This window comes from Megalops cyprinoides, chromosome 5 (assembly GCF_013368585.1).
Source record: "Megalops cyprinoides isolate fMegCyp1 chromosome 5, fMegCyp1.pri, whole genome shotgun sequence".
NCBI lineage: Eukaryota > Metazoa > Chordata > Actinopteri > Elopiformes > Megalopidae > Megalops > Megalops cyprinoides.
In genome coordinates, this window is record NC_050587.1 from 16561953 (window position 1) to 16584952 (window position 23000).

General features: G+C 37.1%; 1 non-coding gene across 1 annotated transcript; it reads left to right on the forward strand.

Moving 5' to 3' along the window:
- Positions 1-21899: 21899 nt before the first annotated feature.
- On the forward strand, positions 21900-21971 carry trnaq-uug. Its single transcript has one exon. It is a non-coding gene; the product is annotated as a tRNA-Gln (tRNA).
- The last annotated feature ends 1029 nt before the right edge of the window (positions 21972-23000 follow it).

Here is a 23000-nt window from a genome sequence, read left to right on the forward strand (position 1 = left end):
GCCCCAGGAACAAAACTATGCTACTGTAGAGAAGGAGTATTTGGCTGTGAAGTGGGCAGTCTGCTCCCTGTCCTATTATCTTTTAGGTCACTGCATCATGCTAATTACAGACCTCGCTCCATTGCATTGGATGGCATGAGCTAAGGATACCAATGACCGAGTGACCTGCTCTTCCCTGTCTCTCCAACCTTTCTGTTTAACTGTCTCCCACAGGCCTCGCTCTACACACAAGAATGTACAGTAGATGCCCTCTTCTGGCTCCACTGCCATGGGGTAGAAGCTATAGGGGAGATAATGTGGTGCTAGGAGGAGTTGCTACTCCCAAGGATTTACAAAGACAGCCACTTCAGCACCACCACTCTGTTAGGACCTTGGAGAGCACCTCAGGGATCTATTGAGGGGAGTGCTCAGGCTCAATTACCTGCAACACAGCTGCTGCTGCTGCTGCTTGAGACTCATTGGGACAAGCTCAGGAGCAGGCAGAGTGGCTTGAGCTGGCAGAGGGTAATGGGCACAGCTTCTGAGTGCAGCTCTCTCCTAATTCCAAGTCTTTGTACTCTTGTTTTGCCCCAGGAGAACCCTCCTACTTTGCTAGCCTGTACTGTCCAGCCAGTCCACTCCAGGAAACCTCTACCAACCTACCACGAGAGCCACCTGGCTGCTTTAAAGAAAGCATTGTCATATGTGTCCAAGTAATAATCGCTCACATGCACTAACTTGGTAAGCCATCAGTGGATATCAGTGATAGTGTGTTTGTTTCTGTGGGTGAACACTATTGTTATTGTTTAGTAGTTAAATAAAGAGAATTTAGTTTGGTTTGAAGTAATTTGTCTTAAATCACAAAATTATTTTCCCAATTTCTTTTTCACATTGCTGATGAATACAAGGCACACATGCACATGATTCAACGTTTGGGGTAGGAAGCATTCCCCTTTTGAGTGGTATTTAAGAGCCATTTTTAACATTACCTTATGTTATAACATTTGAAACATGAAGCAAGGTATAAGAATTATGTTTGGTTGTACATTTTTGACTTCTCTGCTTTGGCTGAAAAATATGCTGCTCAAAAATTGTATCATCCTTGCATGAAATAGCTGGTTTTTCTGATACAGGCAATCAGCTCAGAACCCCAAAGAATGGAGAAATAACATCTAAAGTTGTGTTTTGTGTATGCTCTTATCCATATCCAACATAGTACTGCTACTTCCCATTGCAACAGCAAGAATCCAGTGCTAAATGTCAAGACATTCAGGCCAGTTCGGGTGCAATTACAAATGTCCTTTTGTCCTTATTAGTCATGGATGTGCATTCAGTTCTTGAAGGTACATGTAAATGTACAGGAAATGTAAGGAAAGTCCCCCTGAAGACTTATATTTTACAACCCGCAAAGACTGGGAAACTGTTTATTTTGTGGCCCTGGAGACATGGAGACATGGTGCCTCATTGGGATTCTATGCCAGCAGCCCCTTTCAAACTGCAGTAGGTGATATTGTCAGCACAAGCCAGAGAGCCAATAGCAGAAGCAGCATGAATGTGACGATGCTCTTGAGGAGGTTGCTTGGCAATTAGTTAAATGTCCACCAACAGAGCACAACACTGGGGAAAAACAATTACATGTCATTGCAGATTTCCCTAATGTTCTAGGGCCAATGGATTACATGCAGAGTGCAGTAAAGAGTGCAATAATAACTCTTCACATTTAATTTCATTATAGCATTTAAATGTTCACAGCTTCCATTGTTACGTCCCAGATGTGTAATGGCATCCAGTGGTATGGGTGAGGGGCACAACACAAAAGAAACAACCAACCACTGCTGGTTTGGACAGTGCAGGAAAAAAAAAACAGACGCTAGAGCATTGTACAAGAGGTGCGCAATATATTTACAATATTTACAATAACAAATATACACAGGAAAAGGGGAGAGGACAACAGACGGTGCCAACAAAAAGAACTTAACGAAACAGAAGCAACCCTAAATACCTTCACCCAGAACACACAACTGAATACAAAACCAAAAAGGGTGGCAGAGCCAAACAAAAACCTAACTACACTAACTACCTGAGAACAAAATATACAAAGGTGGCACCCGCCTCTAACCTAACCCTGTACAGAAGGAAAAACTAACACGGGGACCCCCCACCTTACCTGCCCTCCTCCCACGATGCAACAAAACCGAGACACAATCCAGAATCGAAGCCAGAAACCGATGCAAAGTCAAACACAGTACAGGCAAGTTTGTAAGGAGTAAATCACGAAAAGCACGAATGAGCGAAACAGCGATATTCACTCTAAGAATCCGGCATCTTTAAATTGGGGCGCTCTGTCTCTGGTTGGCTGGGCCAGAACGAGGAGGCGGGATACAGCACAGTGGGATACCTGCATCAGGAGAGTAGCGAGAGAGGAGAGAAGGAGGAAAACAAGACGCAGGCGGCCCAGACCCCACAAACGCACAGTGCGCCGCACCTAACATCCAACCTTCATGCCAAGGGTTGTGTGTGGACGGTAAAGGAGGTACTTTACTGTATGGTGTCATCTTTGACACATAAACCTCTTTTAACCATCACTGGTTCTTTATTTGAATTAAGTATGATGAATAAAAGATGGACAAAAAAGGACAAAAATCAAGCCAAGTCATTAATTTTTAGCCCATTGTAATTTCATAATTTGTTTCTAATTGTAGTAATATGTTCTTATTTATCCATGAATGTACAATACATGTACAATATATTGTGACATGTAACATTAACACACACGCACAGCTATCACACAAAGGTTTATACACGTGTACCAGTGCCATAAATTGATCAATCAGCCCGTCTTCAATCAAATAATTATGGAGACATCAATGAACTCAAATACATGCCAGATGTAATGTGACAGCACACTTGGCCAAATAATTGAAAATAATTAGGCACCTATCTGGTTGAAACATAAGCCTGTATTTCCTTTTACATGCAGTGCATGGGTTAATTCACTAATACTTGCTTTGGATCACAACACTTTTTTGGAGGGTGTCAAAAGCTGCATCTATCCAATCTCTGCATTTTAATGAATTGCCTCAATTCTTACTCTGCTGTCTGTGTGCCTGTAAAAGAACACAGAAGTAATAGATATTTACATTTCTGGATAAACTGTTTGCATAGAGCAGGAAAAGGTCAGCCTTTCTCTCATTGCTTGATTGCTAAAGGAAACAGGTGTCAGAGCTGACAGACTGTTTATTAGACGAAATGGCCAATATCACATGACAAGACAGGTTTGAGGGATTCTGTAAAGGAATCTGGCTTTTGGAGGAAATTGTGTCTGTAGGCACAGATGAAATCAATCAAATTGAGCGAGGGTAGTTGTACACATTAAGAGTGGCTCAGGACAGGAAATATGCTTCTGGGGATGACCCTAGTTGTCAAAATCACATATGTAAGGTTAATTTTGTTTTGAACTGCAACTCTTTTCAAAAGTAAATAAAAAGCTGCAAAATGTTTCAGGGTATTTGTTCCAACTTTCATCCCATCTTAATACTGGGGCGAAAATACTACCATGCTACACATAATGCAAAAATAATTCTCTGTTCTGTGAGGCACAGCTTTTGCATCAGCGATATCATCAGATTTTATGGCAGTCCTTAATCACAACTGCAGTTGAATATAAGCCACAATTCTGTTCATTTCAATTATGGTATTATAAACAATATGTTTGTGAGCCATTATATATTTGTACCAATCCATGTTACAGCATTTCCTATAAACTTTGCATAATAGCCTTTTCATTTTTTGTTTGTTATGTCTTTTCTCAGGTTCCTACAGTTATCTTGTACCAGAAATGTTGAAATGCCACTGATCTATGCCTGGCTATACACCTATGTTAGGCATAACACTTACAGAAATCCATCTTACATTACAGCATTCTCTGCCTCTGTTTGCCCCATGTCTACCTCAGTATGATTAATAGTTAGTGTCAGGTTCCAAATTACGATAGAATTAGAGCATCCACTATTTTTTTAACATAAGGCCATGTGACTTGCTGGCTTTCCCTGTCTTGTCAATGTGAAGGACAATTAAATTTAAACATGGTTATCTGTTTGCTTCAGTTATTACAGGCCATTAATTCCTTCAGTGTTAGAGATCAATACACACACATATATTATACAGTTGTAATTTGTTGACTATATTTAAACCATTAACTGTTGTATTTATTTCAGCAGTGCAAACCACCACGTGCCTATGTGCTCCTGTTAGTACTTTGTCTTCATTAAAGCATACATACATTCTTCGCTTTTTGGCACTTTGCCCTTTTTTCTGCAAATAAACAAAAAAGTAAGTTCTAAAGACATTTCATATACATTGAAAATAAAGGCTTAATTACACAGTACTATAAATCACAGTCCATGTATTGTTCCATACTGAAAATTCAAATTTAGAGAACCAAGGCATGTGCTTTATATTGTGCCAAATGAATTGGTGAATTCCTGTGTATTTATTTGAATTCATTTGCATACTTTTTATCGTGATGCTGATAGTGTAAAGTGTTTACCTTCTGCAGTAATTAGATATTTTAAGAATGCAAACAGAGGTCCACATTGGCCAAATATACAATGTTCACATTCATTAATGGCCCAGCTATCAATACTGTTAGCCCTTCACTCTTCTTTGGCTATGATAACAATGAAAAGACCCTTACTGTAGCCTTTTAATAGGTTTTGCCACATGTGTGGGGATGTTTTACTATACCTCCATGCAGAACTTTTTCACTTCATTTGTACAGCACTTTCTGAGCTTGTGAACAGTTGTTATTTGTTGATGGCACAAATTATCTGCTGAATTGAGGTCTGGGGATCAGGAGTTTATGTTTACCTAATGATTTGGCATATTTATTATACTTTCATAGATACTCAAGTTGAGTGTAACTGTGACTTTTGCAGTGACTACAATTCCGATGTTGCAACAGCCTCTCCCCTTTATTCTCTTTTTTTCAGTATTTGAATAAATTTTCCACCATATCAACTCAGTTTACTGCAACATATACAGTATACCTCACCATCAAAATACATTTCATCCTGGAAAATTCACCAATCTGCCCAGCACTTAGTAATACCCTCACTGGTCAGATACAATCTCCTAGAACAATCCAAAAACAGTGTTGAATGGCTGAATTCTACAATTTAATTTCAAAATAGCAAATGCTTTTGTTTTCTGCAAAATATACCATTGCACTCATATAACCAGATTTATAATAGCCAGCTATTAGATACAATGGCACATCACTGGCTTTCTGATGTAAAGTTCTAGTGTGTTCACATTCTACAGTACACTGATTAAAATATCACCAACCTATTTCATATAAAGTATTCCAGAAAGAGAGTAGGGGTATTCCTATCACAAAGCCATCCTGCTAGAGCAAATAGAAGAGGAGGGAAAATCAACAGATCTGTATTGTATGAATGTAAGGACTCCTCTTGCACCTTTGTATATATTTCTGTCTACTTAAAACAGCCTTTTTTCTATGTTTGGCTTTCTTCTTGGGAGATTTAAGGCAAGATAAATGTAGTCATCAGACATCCCTTTCACACAGCCAACAGCTATTTTTGCACTAAGCATCACACAGCATACTACAGTGAAGTGGGTGCTTATTGGAGGACAAGCACTACTCCGTTGACATCATCCAAGTAATTTGCAATTTGCTTGAAGGGTGCGAGATGAGAAAGCCTGGCCAACTTTCCCACACCTATAACCAATGGAATGAAGCGTTCTGCCATCGTGAGCTCCTAGTCATTTTGGACAAATAACACAGCTAGGATCGAACCTGGGCCATAGAGTGCAGCTTGTGTTCATGGTGAACGCCTTAACCACTGAGCTACTAGTCACCAGACTAGCCAGGTTTTTATGATGTGCTGTGACATGGAGCACAGGTTCATTAACACATAATTGTGTTTGATGCAGGACAGCGTTATTTACCTGTTATGGGTAAATTTATATGGTTGGATGGTTCACTATCTGAACCAGTAAGTACACTGATATTCTAGCTGTTTTGATTTTACAGGAATTCAAAATGTCCGTTTAGATGTTTGGCATACTGTAAATGTACTCCACCACTATATGTAAACACATTGTTTCTCTAGTTAATTGCAAATAGATGCTAATTTCAAGTTTTCATTGGGGGCATTCTGAGGATCATGGTCTCTTGTCATTGGCAGATAACTGAATGCTGTGCCTTTGTGAGGATATATACCTTAATACTTTTTAAGCATTAATATTAAACATCTGTCTATTCAATGATTGATAATGAATTATAATGACATCTAAATTCGTACAGTACATTACAGGTTGTGTGCATCTCTGACGTTACATAATATTATAAACTGAAATGTGTGTGTAAATTGACGAGTGCTTTCAATTGTTCTACATAACGCAGTACCTTTTGTACCTTTTTTAAAAGCAACTTTTAAAATGTAATTCACAGTATTTTATAGGACTATTTATTTGGTTCCAAAATAAAAACAGCATTTGAACTGGTGTGTGGTCTCTGTAAATTGGTTAAAACATATTACATTGTATAGAGAAAGGCTTCAGTGTGCTGCAGTTTGGCTGTTAAAATAAACAAAACACAATCTGTGATTATCATAATCTTAACCCTGTTGTCACAACTTGGACAGCACAATAAATTCAGCACCTAGATGGAAATGTTCCAGGGATGTAATTTTTTAATTTTCACAGTAATAGAGAAAAAATGCACATAGTAATTATGTTTCACTCAGTCTTAATAAGATCTAATCACCTATTACTGCATTTTATCTTTGGGTCAGAGAAAAAAGCTAAGACATTGCAAGTCACAACATGCTGATCCTCCAAGGTAATTATGATGGAGGAGATAAGGCAACTTCTCTCAACATCTCTTCACCTTCAGTGTAGTTTTAACCTTCTGGCAGGACTGCAGCTTACTATGTTGATTACAAAATTGATTATTTAATTTCTGTAACCTCCAGAATTAGTGCTTCATTTAAAATAAAATAAATGAAGAATGCTGGAATAAACAGATTTTAACTGTTTATGACAGAATAAGATAAAAAATTTCAATGTCTGCTTGCCTATCTGGAACACTTTGAAAGCACAGGGTCTAGTTAGGCTTGCCACAACATTACAAGATTATCCTGAGGCAAAATACCAGTAATGATTACTTTGACTGACAGACTCATGGTGCAATATTCACTGCAGTGAAGAGAAAATCACGTGCACTTTCTGACTTTTTACTCAGACATCTTCCCAAAGGTAAACTTAAACTTACCAACACTGCATATGGAAAAGAAACAAGTCAGCATTGTCTGTTACCTGATTTTATTTGCAGAAATTTTTTGACATTTCAAAAATAATGATTTCCCTTAAGTTTGCTGACCACTGAACTTATGATATAGACTACCAATACCTGAAAGCTCCATAATACAATATGTCAGCCGTGGCCAACATGTTTCCCCATGGCCTCACGCTGCGTTTCAGAGCCTCATGGGTGGCCTCAGAAATCAGTGTGCAGGAATAAAAAAAACACATCTACTACAAGTTGTATCATTGCTGCAGTTAAAAAGGTTCTATGAAATACTATTATAACAACCACAAAATGAGGGTGCTTTTGAGCAAGGAATGTTCAGTTTGTCCTTGACATTTCACCAAAAGCATAAAACCAGTATGACTGCAATGCATGTTCCGCAAAACAGCGATTCCATCTCCCCCTTATGTCAAGTGTAATCTAAATGGATGACTGCATGAACTGATAGTGAAAGCATCTACTAGTTCCCTGTATAATAAATGAAACATTTTAAAATGTGAAAGCATTTTTAATATGACAATGGTAACTTGTGACTTCTACCCCGGTTCAAGTTGGCTACTCCTGAAATACAAGGTCACGGACTTCCTTCTTAAACTGACATCTTGATACAGAGGACAGACTGAGAGAAATATTCTTATATAATCATACATTTATGCCATATTTTCCATGACAGGGTAGATTATAGAGGGAGTGTTCTTCACATATAACTGAACAGTGCCTTGTACGGATGTGAGAGATATGAACAAAGGGGTGCCCAGGAGACGAACCTCACAGACCAAGAGGTGGACGGCGCTGATGATTATTTAAGAAGCCAAAAGTTAAGATGATATATACAAAAGTATATTTGGCTACAATTCTCAAGTTATGTCTACAACTGAGACTACCTCTTAATTAGTTATTGCGCATCGACTTTTACAAGCAATTATATTCTTCTGAACATATGTCACATAGCAAGTAGGGCTGTCAAGCGATTAACAAAAATGAATCTAATTAATTACATGTTTTGTGATTAATTAATCTAAATTAATTGCATATATCAATATTAAAAGTGGCTTGCTTGCCTACCGTATAGCTAGCCTTTATGTGTATGATAAAAATTAGCTGGCGAGCCTGCTGTCGGGTATGAAAGAAAGTAGCTAGCTAGCCTTTTCATGTATGATAAAAAGCAGGAAGCTAGCTAGCTAGCTAACTAACCTGCAGTCAAGAAACTGTTTATGTGTTGCTTGACAACATGGGTAAATGTAATTCTGAAGGAACTATTTTTGTTGGCGTAGCCGAATAAATCTAATTATCAAATTATCATTACTTGATAAATAGCCCTGTTTATAGAACTGTTGTATAACTGTTGTATAAATGCAATATCACACCCGCGGTTGTGCTGTTATACTGAATATCAGCACGGCTGTGCTTATCTTCGGCTTGCAGCCTTGTACCTACAACCGAATCATAGCCGTGCTGATATTCAGTATAACAGCACAACCTATTTTTTTTATTAATTTTAAAAATATTTTTATTTAATTAACAGAAGAGCATAACATGGATTCAGTATACAGGGGACAGTATACAAGTAGAACAACAACAAAAGAGCCAGGGGTATATCACACTAGACGAAAATATTATAAAACATACAGATATTAAGTGTTTTGATAGCCTTAGCACTCCCTCTCGTATGATTTTGCTTAAATGCACAGTGACGTATGGGGTCATGAGGCATCACAGAGTGCAATTAATCTGTGTTAATTGTTTGACGCATTGTTTTTTCTATAATTAAATAATCAAAATTAATACAGCTAGCTAGCTAGGTACAACTTGGACATCAGCGGTCCTGAAGTTCCGGTAGGTAGCCAGCGAGCTAGCTTGCCTTGATAACAGCACACAGCTCATTGAAAACTTGTCTTGTTTTATTTAGCGTTAATTAAAAAAACAGCGGTGACAATGCAATATTTTACTTAGGTTAGATGAGCGCATTATTGGTAAGCTTACACAACTAAGCTCTGTTTGAACTAATTGTGACGTAACTTTGCCAATGTCAAAGTAAAGGATTACATACGAACGTGTGTCATTGAAAACTGCTGTGCAACATGCCTTAACAATGAAAGCATTCATGAAATTATGGTATCTTTTTATTGAAATAAACGTTAATTTCTCAGTCCTCCAAACTGAACCATTTCATCAGATGATAGGCACACAGAGAGGGCCGGGAAAGAGACAGACAGACTAAAAACTTTATGGATTTTTTGTCGGTCCACCGGCCCACTGATGCAGCCGCCCACCGTGATTTGTCCCGGAATGCCTGATGGCCAGTACACCACTGTCATGACCAAATATTCTGCTCTTGCAATCATTCCATATTTTATCTAAGTGTTTCCAGCTGGTGACATGGGGCCGTGGTGCTGTCTAGGTTCCACTGCTAGCCATGTTCTGTTTTAGGCCACACCCCTTCAAGAATGTTCATAATGAGCCAGTAAATCAGAACATTTGTGTTTTCAATAAAGGTAGAGACAAATTTCAGTGTAAGCTGAACATGTGGTCATAATACATATACATACAGAATATATGTATAAGCAATTCATGCTTATTGTAAGATGACAGTGGTGGCCACTGTGCAAATTGATGACTGGATGAGAACAGAACTACTAGAAGGTGGTTTTAGCCAATGGCCAGTCATTTACCACTCTAAAGGTAAAGACAAAAGAAATACTTGTCAAACAAAAGCAAAAAATAACAATTAACTATCAGCCTCAGAAACTGATTTCTTTTGAAGCTGCTGCTACAAGTCCTAAAGCCTCCCAGGCTCTAGGAGATAGCTGAAATGACCGACAGTAGGCAAAAAAAAAAAAAAAAAAATAGTGCAAACTTGTTTCATATCACTCATAAGAATGCTTCATCAAGACCCCTGTGAACACATGACACACACTTGACACTGTGTTTCCTTTCTGTAGGTGAAATACCTGCAGAAAATGATAAGGGTTGTACAGGAAAGTCAGGAAAAAGTAAAATGACAGGCTGGTGTGGATTGGACACAATAATGGATGAGCTCAGGGAAGGGTGGGATGTCAGCAAAGTACCATGTACCATTACATTTTAAAATGCTAATGTGCTATAAAGATAGATAAAGATGGGCTCCACCTCTCCCTTTTCTGGATCTGTGTTATAGACACCATTATGGATTGTTCAAGCAGCATCTTTTGATTACAATCCATTATGGCAATCCTATAACAATGAACTGCATATCCCTTGACCATTATGTGTTGCAAACAATTTTAAATACTTTAAACTGCTTTTTTAAACTAGTGAACTCAAAATACCAGTGTAACTGACAGTGTAAATGACAGAGTCATTTCTGCTGTGGGTTTGAAACCGCAATCAGGACTCAAACACTCACTATGGTATCTGAACCTGCTTAGAGCTAGTATAGAATATAATTGTTTGTATAAATTTTGTACACCAGCTTAGTAATCAGGTTGCCAACATGGCTGAACATGCGAATGGAGAAACTTTGTAAGAATGTAACTTAAAATAAGTGCTGCACACCTTGCGGTTCCTTATGGCTTCAGGATCTGCTGTTTATTTCGAGAACAACTAACTATGAGGTTAGTAAATTGGGGATAGTAAATTTGATACTACAAACACATACAAGTGTGTATCAACACATAGCTGTACGAAATATGGCCCAATACAGTATTTAATCCAAACGCCATAGGTGTCAGCATAGCCGTAGTGAGCTAATCATATTTCTTATTGTGCCATGTGTCAGTGACGGCAGCAGTTTTAAACCCAAAGCAGGCCTAGCTCTGTTACATTGGTGTCGTGTATTATAACAGAAACCTGTAACTATCTATGGCTGAGGGCGCTGGGGGAGTTTACAGTAAGAACGATAGACCTGATTGGGTTGGGGGGTTGCAAAGTGTTGTTTTGAAAATCTCTCTCTTTCTCTTTCTCTCTGCACTGTTCTTTGTCACTGAGGTATTTGGTTTTTGAGTATTGTGTTTGATCATATTCAGCCTGGGGAGGAAGTCTAAGTTCAATGGTTGGGAGAAGGGTTATCCAAGTTCTTTTGAAGAATTTTTTCCTCCATGCGCTGTTCTTTGACAATGAGCACACTTTTTTGCTGCATGTGTGTTCTCTTTACTGACTTGTATATTATTATATGCACAGTGTGTTCAATATTTAATCATATCCTGTTTAAATATGGACAGAAACACCCTATAAGTAAAATATACTAATTGGATCATTCTTTTGCTCTTAAACTTCATACTTTCATACTTTAAAGTCAAAGTAAATAGCATTCAGTACATAAAGGGGATAGTTAGTGTTAGACAGATAATCTGTAGGCAATCTATTGCTGGGCAAAACTTTTCTCATGAAGTTGTGAATGGTAGTATATATGGTAACTATGCTACACATGGTAATATTGCAGTGTTATGAGTTGAAAGACATTGCAGACATTAAAAATTGAGCAATTAGGAATATACATTCAATTGGGATAGTGTAAGAGATAAGGAGGTCCTGATAATTTTAGAGGATGATTTCAGGGGGCAGGGAGGTGAAATAAAAATGTAGAGGTGGACGGGGGAGGAGGTAAAGAGCAATGGAGGAAAGTAGGCAACAGTGACCAGCAGAGGAGGAGGCAGGTCAGGGGGGGTGGCATTAAGTGACAGGTGAGCAGTGAGCTAAGAGAGTCTGTCACAAGCAATGAGCTCAGCTCAGTGGGCTGCAATCAGATTCACAAAGAATGTGGAGCAGCACTGATTCTTAGATATTCTTCCTATCCTTTTTTGCCCCCAATGTCCTTGATTTGATAGTTGTCAAAACAGATGTGCCTTTTTGACTGATTGCTGATGCAAAGGTTATAGGACAGATATGCTTGGTCAGTCAGCCGGACTTCCAACTTTTTGAGAAAAAAAGTTGAGAAGGCATTTCAAAATTATGGTTGTCTTTTAATGACAGCTCTCAGCTTGTGGAGAGGGCTCAATCAGGATATGTACTTCTTATAGTCTTATATATCTCTACATTGATTAATCGATTTTTATATGGGAGTTTTTAATTTTTTAAGACAGTACAGCTGGAGCATCAGACAGTGAAATGACAATCTGACATAACAAATTTCATCCCCACAGACAGCATAAATTACATGTTTGTCTGGAACTTAAACACAGGCAATACATGCAGCTTCTGTAAAGAAGTGAGGATAAAATAAAATGATTGATGAAGATGATATGAATAAGATGATGAAGATGATGAAGGTAAATGTAGTGTATGCTTAAAACCTCTATACTTACCCTGCTTTCTTTTTGTCTCTGCAAGACAGTAATAATGTGTGGCAACAAGTTAACCTAGCTGTGGCAACTAAAAGTAGCATGACAATCTAACAGTTTTTTTTTTTTTTTTGAAAGGCTAGAGAGTTACAGAATGATCTTTAAGCCTCAGTATGTGCAGGATTGCAGCTCCAGTTGTACAATTGCAGGAGCTTGGAAATATGATCAGTTGTGCTCACGCTCTAGCTTTCAACACCCATCATTGAATTGGCTGTATCACCTTGCACATTAGGTGGTGCTTGTGAATGCATGTCCTCTTCAGGGACAGAATTTTGAGACAGAGTCAACAAAGGATTCAGATCTCAAGACAAGGATACAAAGGCTGAGTTAGTTATGGAGATGCCAGGGTTATCAGCTGGTTCGATGGGAAGACACTTCCTTAGCCAACAGAGGGCTATGCTAAAAAGACAAAGGAAGGAGATTGTGTTTTATTGCAAAGCCTGTCCTGACTGTGCCCAACAACTTGCTTTGAGCTGTATCTGGTGTACAAACAATTAGTTAACTCAAACAATTCACCATGGATAGAATAATCACTATGGCTATGCTATTGTGATGATACAACTATAATACATTTTCTTTTCAAAAATGTAATTATTGTAAACATTTTATTCCTCAAGAAGATGCTAGCTTTTTTTGGGCAAGGGTTGTGCAAAACCATTTTGCCGTTACCCGAAGGTCTGTAACTATTCACATAACACAAAGTGTTGATGAAAACACCATCACCACAACATTAATTCATGTTTCATTTATAGTGTGAATAGACCCTACAACATTTTACAGCAATTCCAGGAAACAAATACATAATATCTGGGAATATAGAATGACAGTTTGGCATCTGAGGCTGAAGTAGTTAAGATAAAGCAGAAAGTGGTGTTCACTGCTATTTTTCACAATTTTCTGTGAAATGTAACTGATTGCAAATATCTTCACAATCAGACCATTTCTCAAATCACACCTTACCTTAAAAAAGAATAACCTCACCAAGACAAAGTCCTCTCATTAATCACTAGCCTACAGACAACACTATTTTATTTAAAAGGTTACGTTTGTGATTTTATATGACATGATAAATCACTTTTCATCAAATATGACTGGTCATTTTTTATCATCTAATTTTGCATATATTTGTGGTTGCCCCACAAATCTTGGTGACTGAGATCAAAGATAGACTTTTTTGGTAGAATTTCTGCATGCTTCCATTCTGACTGAATTTTGTGAGATACAAATACCAAAAGTTCCAATGTTTCTGCCAAGAAAGTGAAACCGTAGACAGTTACAGTGAGATTTCCAATCTATAACTATTGAATTTGACAAATATAGTTTGAATCAAAGTAGATTAATCTGGCTCTGTGTACATTGACCCCTGGAGTTAAAACTGCCAAGTCATGACAAAAAGACCTGCAATCACATCTTAGAGAGCTCAAAATTGTGTGCATTTCAAAGTACGTGCTCAAAGAACTATGTCCTATAATTTATATATTTCCGTTTACATTAGTGCAATAGAAATACAGTGATGGTGAGTGTTTTTCCCACAGCACTGTAGTTGACTATACTTTGAAAAATCAGAAGAGAGCATGTCATCATTAAAAGTCAACCTGAAGTTGTGTGGCTCTCATTGTCCTTAGGGACAAAAGGATAAATGTAAAGAAACATGAAGGATCATCTCACAGATTGGAGCACAGACTTGGGATAGGCAAGAGAATAGGAGGCTCATGTTCAAAGGTTGCGGATCTATATCAACAATGTGTATTTTGTGCTGGAGTAGCGTCATTTGACCAGAAAGTACATATTAACATCTTCACAGATAAAGCAGGAAAGCAAGATAAAGATAGCAAGCCACAGAATGAAGTCTAACTTTTGGTGAAAAATTTTTCAATAATAAAAAAGCTTGCCAAGAACAAACTCTCTGATTTTATTTAAATGTGAGATTTTTCAAGAAACCTTACTTTGCTCATTGGTTTACTTCTGCAACATACTTAGTTGAGAAATTAGACTTGTTAATACTGAATAAAACAGCAAATCACAACAGTAGGAGGGAACAGGAAATTATCCCAAAATCTGTATAAAAGATTTGGATATAAGCTACCCCATTAATGATCAATTGATCTGTACTAATAGGATTTTCAGCCATTTTTAGGTGGAGTAGTACTGTCAAGCTTGAAATACTATATCCAGAGAGTGTATTTAACAATGCTTCCTCCTAGCCAGGATAGTCTCATTCACATATAATGTATACAGATCATGGTATAAAGTTTACATTTACATCACATCATGTATGCCTTATCTGTATGCTATCAGCATAAATCACCATAGTCATTTTTCTGTTGTCTCTCTAGAGGTGGAATAACAGGTACAGGATTTCTTCTTTCATCATAATGGTCCTGCTTACATTGTGCGTATAAACAATAGCTACTCCCATTCTCATTGTTCATAAGCACAATATAGGCAGTACCCAAAACAATGCTGCACAGGCAGGTGAAGCTATCAGCTGAGATGCAGTCTGCTGCATGTGGGCTCACCAGAAAGGCACAGACACAGAGAAGGAGCTCAGTGGAAACATTGCTTTCATTCACTTCCTTAAAGTTAATACTGTTTCACAGTTCAACCATTCAGAAATGAATAATTTGCTCATCAATGCATTGTCTTCCAGAATCAGTTGCAATGAACAGCTGGCAAACGAATCTTGTGATCACCAGAACTTGAACTTCAGCAAATTAAGCATGACGTGCTTGTCAGATGACAAACGGGTTCAAATCAGCAAACCAGTTCACCATGTGCCTTATGGAGTTAGATCCATGTCACAGGAGCACTGAATTTTAATTGTATTGGTTTGAATTTGTACATTTGAATCCGAATATCAGTGTCTTAAGAGCAAATTAGTGTTCGAATTTAAATTTCATGTTTGAATGTCACAATTTGACATTGGAGTTTATTGGATTTGATATTTAAAAATCAATTAAAATGAAAGCTATATTCAACTTCTCAGCCACATTCAACAATGCATGCACTTCTGTAAATCCAAATTCAAAGCATGAAAATTCATATTCAAAACTTGAAAGTGACATACTAAATCCAATTTTATCATTATAAATGAAGTTTCAGAGTATGCTGTGTTATTCACAAAATGAATATCACTTTTAGAAGCATCAGTTGGTGAGCTGTTGGAAATTAGCATCAAGACATTCGTAGGAAATGTGTGTACTATCAGTTATTTCCAATGGATAGTTTTTTCTCCAACCTGTTCATTGGTTCCAAAAGGAACCATATTTTTTTTGCTTCTTATTTCATGCTCTACCTGTTAAATTTCATTAACTGAATACAACACAATTCAATACTACTTACCAGGGTCTGTTCCTTTTTTCAAACTGTATTTTAATATGGTCTTTTATTTTATGTAGTTCTGTTAAGATGACACAATCATAGTATAAAGTACAATGAAACACACTAAAACATACAATAAAGTATTTACTACTTTATTACTTTATATTCATAAAATGGATGCCTAGCCATAATAGCCTGCCATCCTTTCCATGGTATGATAGCTGATGACAATGTGACTGAGTAAATCAGTACTGTTTCTACTTATTATCAACTCCTTTGTAAATATAATTGGAATATATACAAACCCTGCATAACAATACAAAACAGTACAGAGAATGAAATTGCTCTTCTTCTCTGCTAGCATTCTAAATTCCAAATGGCTAGCAAAGAAATGTCAATGTAACTGACTTGAACAACTGAAAATATACTAAAAACTTCCTGAACTTAAATTTAGCTTAATTGCCCATTTAATATGAACGTAATCTCACTCTATATTATATTTATTAGCATTCTTGTTATTTCATGCCAGCATAATCATGCAATATAACTGCTGGCTACTGCCATTTTGATGATGAGACTTTCCTCTGGTAAAATTTGTAGGAAAAAGTGCAATTGTATTTATACCGTATTTGACTTGAACCATCCAAATCATTCAAATAATTTGTGCTGTGAACATACTGTGAAGATATATGCCTTTCCTTTCATGATTGTTTCTTGGCATGGCAGTTATGGTGTTGTCACTTATTTTATAGTCATCTTCAACTGTCTCATAGTGAGGCTAAACTTTTCTCTGTGAATGTTCACCATATCTCCTTGCAAAACAAGTCTTTTGAAATATTTGAGGACAACTACTACAAATACCGCAACAAATTAGAGATCTTGGCACCAAATAGTTTTCCATCATTAAAGAACAAAATATTCCAAAAAATTACATGAGAAAATAACACCTTCTGATGTCAGTTTTATCACCATCAACAAACAGAAGCTCATTCATGGTGCAGCACAAACACATAAAACTACATTTCAAAAGAACTTCACACAGTTAACAGGAATTCAGTGGCGAGACAGCCTATCTTTTTGTAAATGTGTCTGTTGCAGCTTTTCAATGTGTCTCTTCCACATATTGATAAGAAAGTGTATAACAATGTTTTGATCTTTTCCCAGTTGTGATTTTTTTTCTTTTTTGCTTGCAATTTATTGGTTCTGAGCAGTTCTGTACGAGGCAGTTATTTGATAGTGAATTTAAATATTCTGTTTTATTTAATCCTTGGACACAACAGAACAGTTATTCATTTTTCTCTTCAATCAAAGCTCCCCAAAGACATCTCTGATTACACTTTAGGATGAAATTGTTTAGAAGGAATACAGAATAGAAACTGGGCTTATTTCATAAACAATTCATATTTTTAAGTTTAAATTTGAATTAATGCATGTGTACTGCAGCATGTTACCAGTTTTACAAAATTATATGTATCATATGCAATTATGGTTACATCAGAAGGGGAATAATACAGTAACAGCTGGCTGTTCACAAACAAATTTTAAGTGACTGATACATAGTTCAATGGGGATAACATCTTGAAGCACAGTGAAACACCTGTTCAATAGTTTACCTACTTATGAAATGCAATATCAATAATTTACATCTATTCCTTGGTTCAATACATAAAGGCATGTATGTATGTATGTATGTATGTATGTATGAGCAGATGAAAATGCAGTGGAATGTTTAGCATTACTCAAACTCCATTTCTAAAGGGCCCTTTTTCCCCTCATTTGTAATGCTCCACAGATCAGCGCTTCCAAGAAGCAGTTGTCTGCATAGGCCAGCTGACATCCAATACTGTAAGACTGCACTGGAAGAGAGCACTTTTGCCTGTGACTCATGAGCTCCTGAATAACACTGGTATAAATCTAGCTGCTGGGGAAAGTAGATTACAGCAGACAAACAATGAAGGAAGATATAGAAAAAGAATGTGTCTGCCAAACTGTCTCACGGCAAGATATCTCTGAAACAAATAAAGCTCCTGTATGATATTTTATTTTCAAATCTCTACTCTCTCATATTGCTCTTGCTTCTGGGTCCGATCAGCACAAACCCACTAAAGCACACCATCCTCTAAGTCAAACCAGATTGTAGATATAGGGCAGGTCTAATGCAAATTTATAGGTAACTTCCTGCAAGATATCAGTGAATGATATATTAATGATAAAAAATGATCAAAGAGTGGATGTGAGTGGGAAAGCTCTTGGAAAGGAGAAAAATAAAATCCCACTTAATTGCACTGAGGGCATAACATTTCAAATTGCTTTAAAAAAAGGAGAAAAAAATAGAGGAGTAATTATGTAAAATTGCAAATGGGGACAATTTCCACTGCAGTGAGAGTGATTCAGTCCTCCCACAAAGCTTTAAGCTGCATGTTTATGACCTAATGTGCTTTGCAGACATCTCTTTTCTCTTTGTATGATCATAGGAATTCAATGCTGAGGTAAGGTATTCACACTTCTTTATACATGTATAGGTAGCTCACATGGTGGCCTATGATAGGACTCCCTATCCAGATAATGATGTAAGAAAGCTGTGGGATGTTGATTGTTCCCTTAGCCCATGATGGCATTATTTCTAAAGAAGAAATCTTACTGCCAGTGGTCAAAATGTGAATCTTACTGAAAGAAGTTCCCAGTTGTTGTGGACTCTGTATTCAAACAGCAATATACAAAGTTGTCATTGCTGTATTCATTAGCAAATGTAACAGTGTTGTAATGAAATATTGTTACGACAGTACACTTATGGCAAACGGTAAAAGGTAAACTTTCGCGACTCCTTTTCTTGCATGTACATCAGTCCTCTGACACCAAGAGGTCAATAGAATGACTTTTTTCAAGCCATTTGTCAAATAAGTATCTGCTGGCACCTCCCCAACCATCTAAATTGAGGAATAAATTACCACAGATTAAGGAGAAATTACTGCAATGTTTACATCCAACACTGTTGCGGATTGAATTCACTACAACAATGTAGAACCACGGACAAAGCGGATGTGTGTGAAATGTTTTGCAGGGGATAATGCAGATGATGCACGTGACTGAAAAATGGCTAAAGCAGTCTTGAATACCTATTAATAGGAGCACCTGATATTTGAGGCCATCACTGAGCCTCTTCACAACTGTACAAACAAGTATTGTAAAACACATACAGTATATTTATCAAGTACGATACGATTTATCAAGAATGATTTTATCAATTTCACGGATGCTCACAGTAAGGCATTTTTATAGTATGTCTTTGCAGGTACTAGTCAAAGGCTGAACTTTGGTTCCACTGCAGTAGTGCTGTCTTGCAACACAAGTTTACGTGTTTCATGATGCCAGTGATTCCTCTTTAACTGAAAAATCAGCCAAGTTATGTAAAAATCAGTTGAAATGTTTCTATTCAGTCTATTTTTTATGTTCTGTCTTAAATTAATTATCTTGTGTTGATTAAAGAATGGACCTGTTTAGCTTCATAAACATCATTTTGTTTATGAATTTCGGCAATCTTTCAGGAATGAAGTTTACTAATTCTTTGAAAGAGGAGCAGACCACAATGTCACCAGCTTTCTACGATTAATTGAAGCGCTGAAGCAGTCATTAAGGCCAAAGGCAGGCCAACACTCTATTAATGTCTTGGACATATTTTATTCATCACTACCCCTGTGGTGAGATAGTGTTATTGACTTATTGACTGAGCACATATTTAAGTAATTCATATATTAAGTAATACATATATGTATGTATATGGTTATATCAATCCAACTACAGCAGCCCTCAGAAACAATATTTATGTTAAATATTAAATGACAATGTTCAGTTTATAATGGCATCAAATTCCCTTGTAGGAGTCACTAACAGCAGATAATTGACTAACAATGTAGCTATGTTTCATAAGCCGAGGGCAAGGACAAGTAATGAAAGACCAGGGCAATTATGCGATGGTAATGAAGACTGCACAAATTTATTAAAGTTTAAAGAGAGGCAGGTGTGAAGGAGAAGGAACTGTTTCTGAGTAAGGTGAATGGGTGAAGAAGTCATGAAGTATCAGTATCGAGGATAAGTACGTGACAGCACCTGACTACAGAAGATATTATATGAATAACTGGGGATGCATCAATGATGAGAGGCAAATAACCATGCAAGCATACGTGGACACACACAAACGCATACAAAGCATGTTTGTTTGTTTTATTAGTATACCCACTAGTTAAACACATGTTTTTTCATGATCATGTCCTGGTGTCAAGAATCAATTATTTTCACACAGACAGCAATTTCAATGTATGGCTTTCCGAGTATGATGGTTCATTAAATACAATGAGAAGTGTTTGTGCAGCTGTGTGGAGAAGTGGTTTAGACTCATAATTAAGGGGTCAAATCCATGGATGCTGATGCCTTACTCATGAATGAAGTAGCCATCATAGACTGAGACTTCAAATCAAGCTATATAATTGTTATATAAGATGTACAAATCAAACAGTATAATAAACAATTTGAAAATATCATTGAATGAAAACCTCAGTCAAAGAAATAAAATTATAACAGCAGTATAATAATAGAAAGCTCATTTACATGACGTACACTGTATTATTTGAATTATTAATGTTTTCTAATTCTTCAAATTAATTAAACCTACTTCATGTAGTTAAACACAGGAGATAATGGAGTTTTTTAATGAAGTGAAAAATCCTGGAGCTCAATATCTTTTGGAAGGGGCAACAGTGACCATATGCAAAAATCTCTTTATAGATGAGGCTGGTCTACATTATGTTGCTCTTTATTACAAAAAATTAAAATGGACAAGACAGGGGGTTCTCTGTCATCTGCATTACAGATTTAGGTCTATTTGTAAGTCTTCGTTAAAAAAGGTTAATTGATTGTAACAAATACTATGATGTCGCCCTGCACCGTCTGTAATAAACAAAGTCAAATTCATCAGCCTATTTACAATGACCTTATTTTCTTCAACATTGCAAACAATCCTACGCTTAATGTTAAGTTGCCTTTTATCTGTATGGCCCCATTAATCATTTCCCAAAGGAGCTGAATACTTAATGATCTCTTATAATGATGTGTCTTGGATGTCAGTTGGAATGAGCAAAGTTTCCCTTCAGAAGATTTTCAATTTCAGGGAGGGCGCATTCCAGCTTCCTTTAATGAGCCTTTTTTAAAATCCTAGATTCATGGAAAGATACAGAATGCTACACTGTTTTATACAACATAAGAGAACAGAGCCTACATGAATGTCTATTTCTAAACCTGTAACCCCAGTTACTTACAAGCATGTCCTAAAACAGCACTCTTATTTTCTTACTATTATGCCAATCTGCCTAGAAACAATGTGCTGTTTTTTATTTGTCTTTGTATAAGACAAAAAAGCATTACTAATGGGAAGGAGAGTTGTATTAAAATTAATTTTTATGAAATGCACCCTAGATATTCAGTACGTACATACTTTACAGATGACATGTGTGGTTCCTCTTGGTTTGATTTATGTCAATTGGATGGGCTATTGATAGCCAAAGTTATTGAAGTTAGGCATAAAATGTATCGATCATTTGGTAAATGAGCTACCCTGGCTATATCACTGTAATCGTTACTCATTTAAATATGCCCTCACCCCAGCCTAGCCTACAAAAACCTGCATTGCAATGATTTGGTGAACAAGAGCTACTTCCTGCTCATTCATATATAAATGTGTGCCATGGTTCAGCTTTGATTCCATTAGGACACGTCTCTTGTCAAGTGAAGCAAACCATTTCAAAAACTAAAACAGAAACTAGTTTTCCTTAAATGCAAACACTGAACTGCAAAATTCTCAAAGCATTACTTGAACAGTCTTCACAGTGCTCGTTTTTATTAACACTGCCGTTCTCGTGGAAGTATTACTTGTAGGGTTCCCGGACATGCTATAGGGTTCCATGGTGTAATGGTCAGCACTCTGGACTTTGAATCCAGCGATCCGAGTTCAAGTCTCGGTGGAACCTTTAGTGTGAGGGGCTGTAAATGGACTCACTTTGAGGGTGGTAGTGTTGCACAGCACAACTTGTAACTGAAAATTGCTGCTTCCACCCCCACCACTAGGGTACTGCTGCTGTACTTTTGGGCAAGGTACTTAACTTTGAATTGTCTCAGTAAATAACCAGCTGTATAAATGGTTAACATAGGTGTAATTGATGTAAGTCGCTCTGGATAAGAGTGCCTGATAAAGGACATTAATATGATGTAATGTAGTACTGTAATACTCAGAATATACTTGCTGTAAAGATTTCAGATATCTTAAGTATTCAAGGAGGTTTGAGTTGCAAAGGTTCTATTTCAGTTTTAGCATTTCTTCAGCCATGTCAACTCTTCGTATTGACTTTTAGGCACATTAACACAAATGCAGACATTGTTTCTTTTTTTCCTCCAGCTGCTCAGCTTTAGACTATTCGTGCCAAGAAACAGGTTTTTGCTGTCACATTTCTGAGGACACCAAGCGTGGACATAAACACACACACAATCTGATAGCCCCACAATAAATGTGTGTACCACCCAGCTTATGTTCACTAACGGGGCACTCAGTAATTTGCCAGGAATATTTATCTCACTTAATCTCTACCCTCATTCCTTCTTTTTTTCTGGCAGCACTCGAGAACCATCTGTTCAGATAGGGAGGTCATCCTTGGGATGATTACCCCTTCCCTATCAGGGACTTTAAGTGCTTTCAGCTTCTTCTGCCTCCCCTTTTATGACTGTGTCCTCAGACATCAGACAGGCTGTTGAATTACCATAAGTTTCATCACTTGAATGTTATGCAAATGAATATTCAAAAGTAGCCACATGTTCACAATATGCGATTTACAAAGGAAATACTCAAAAGCGAGAATGTGGTCTTAAACAATCAATGATTTGTACACTAATGTTTTCAGGCATACCTTAAAATGTGCTCATTTGCACAGACATTCATATTTGGACAGCCAAAAGAAATATCACTCAATATTAAACCAATGTAAAGGTGTTTAGCTGGATATACC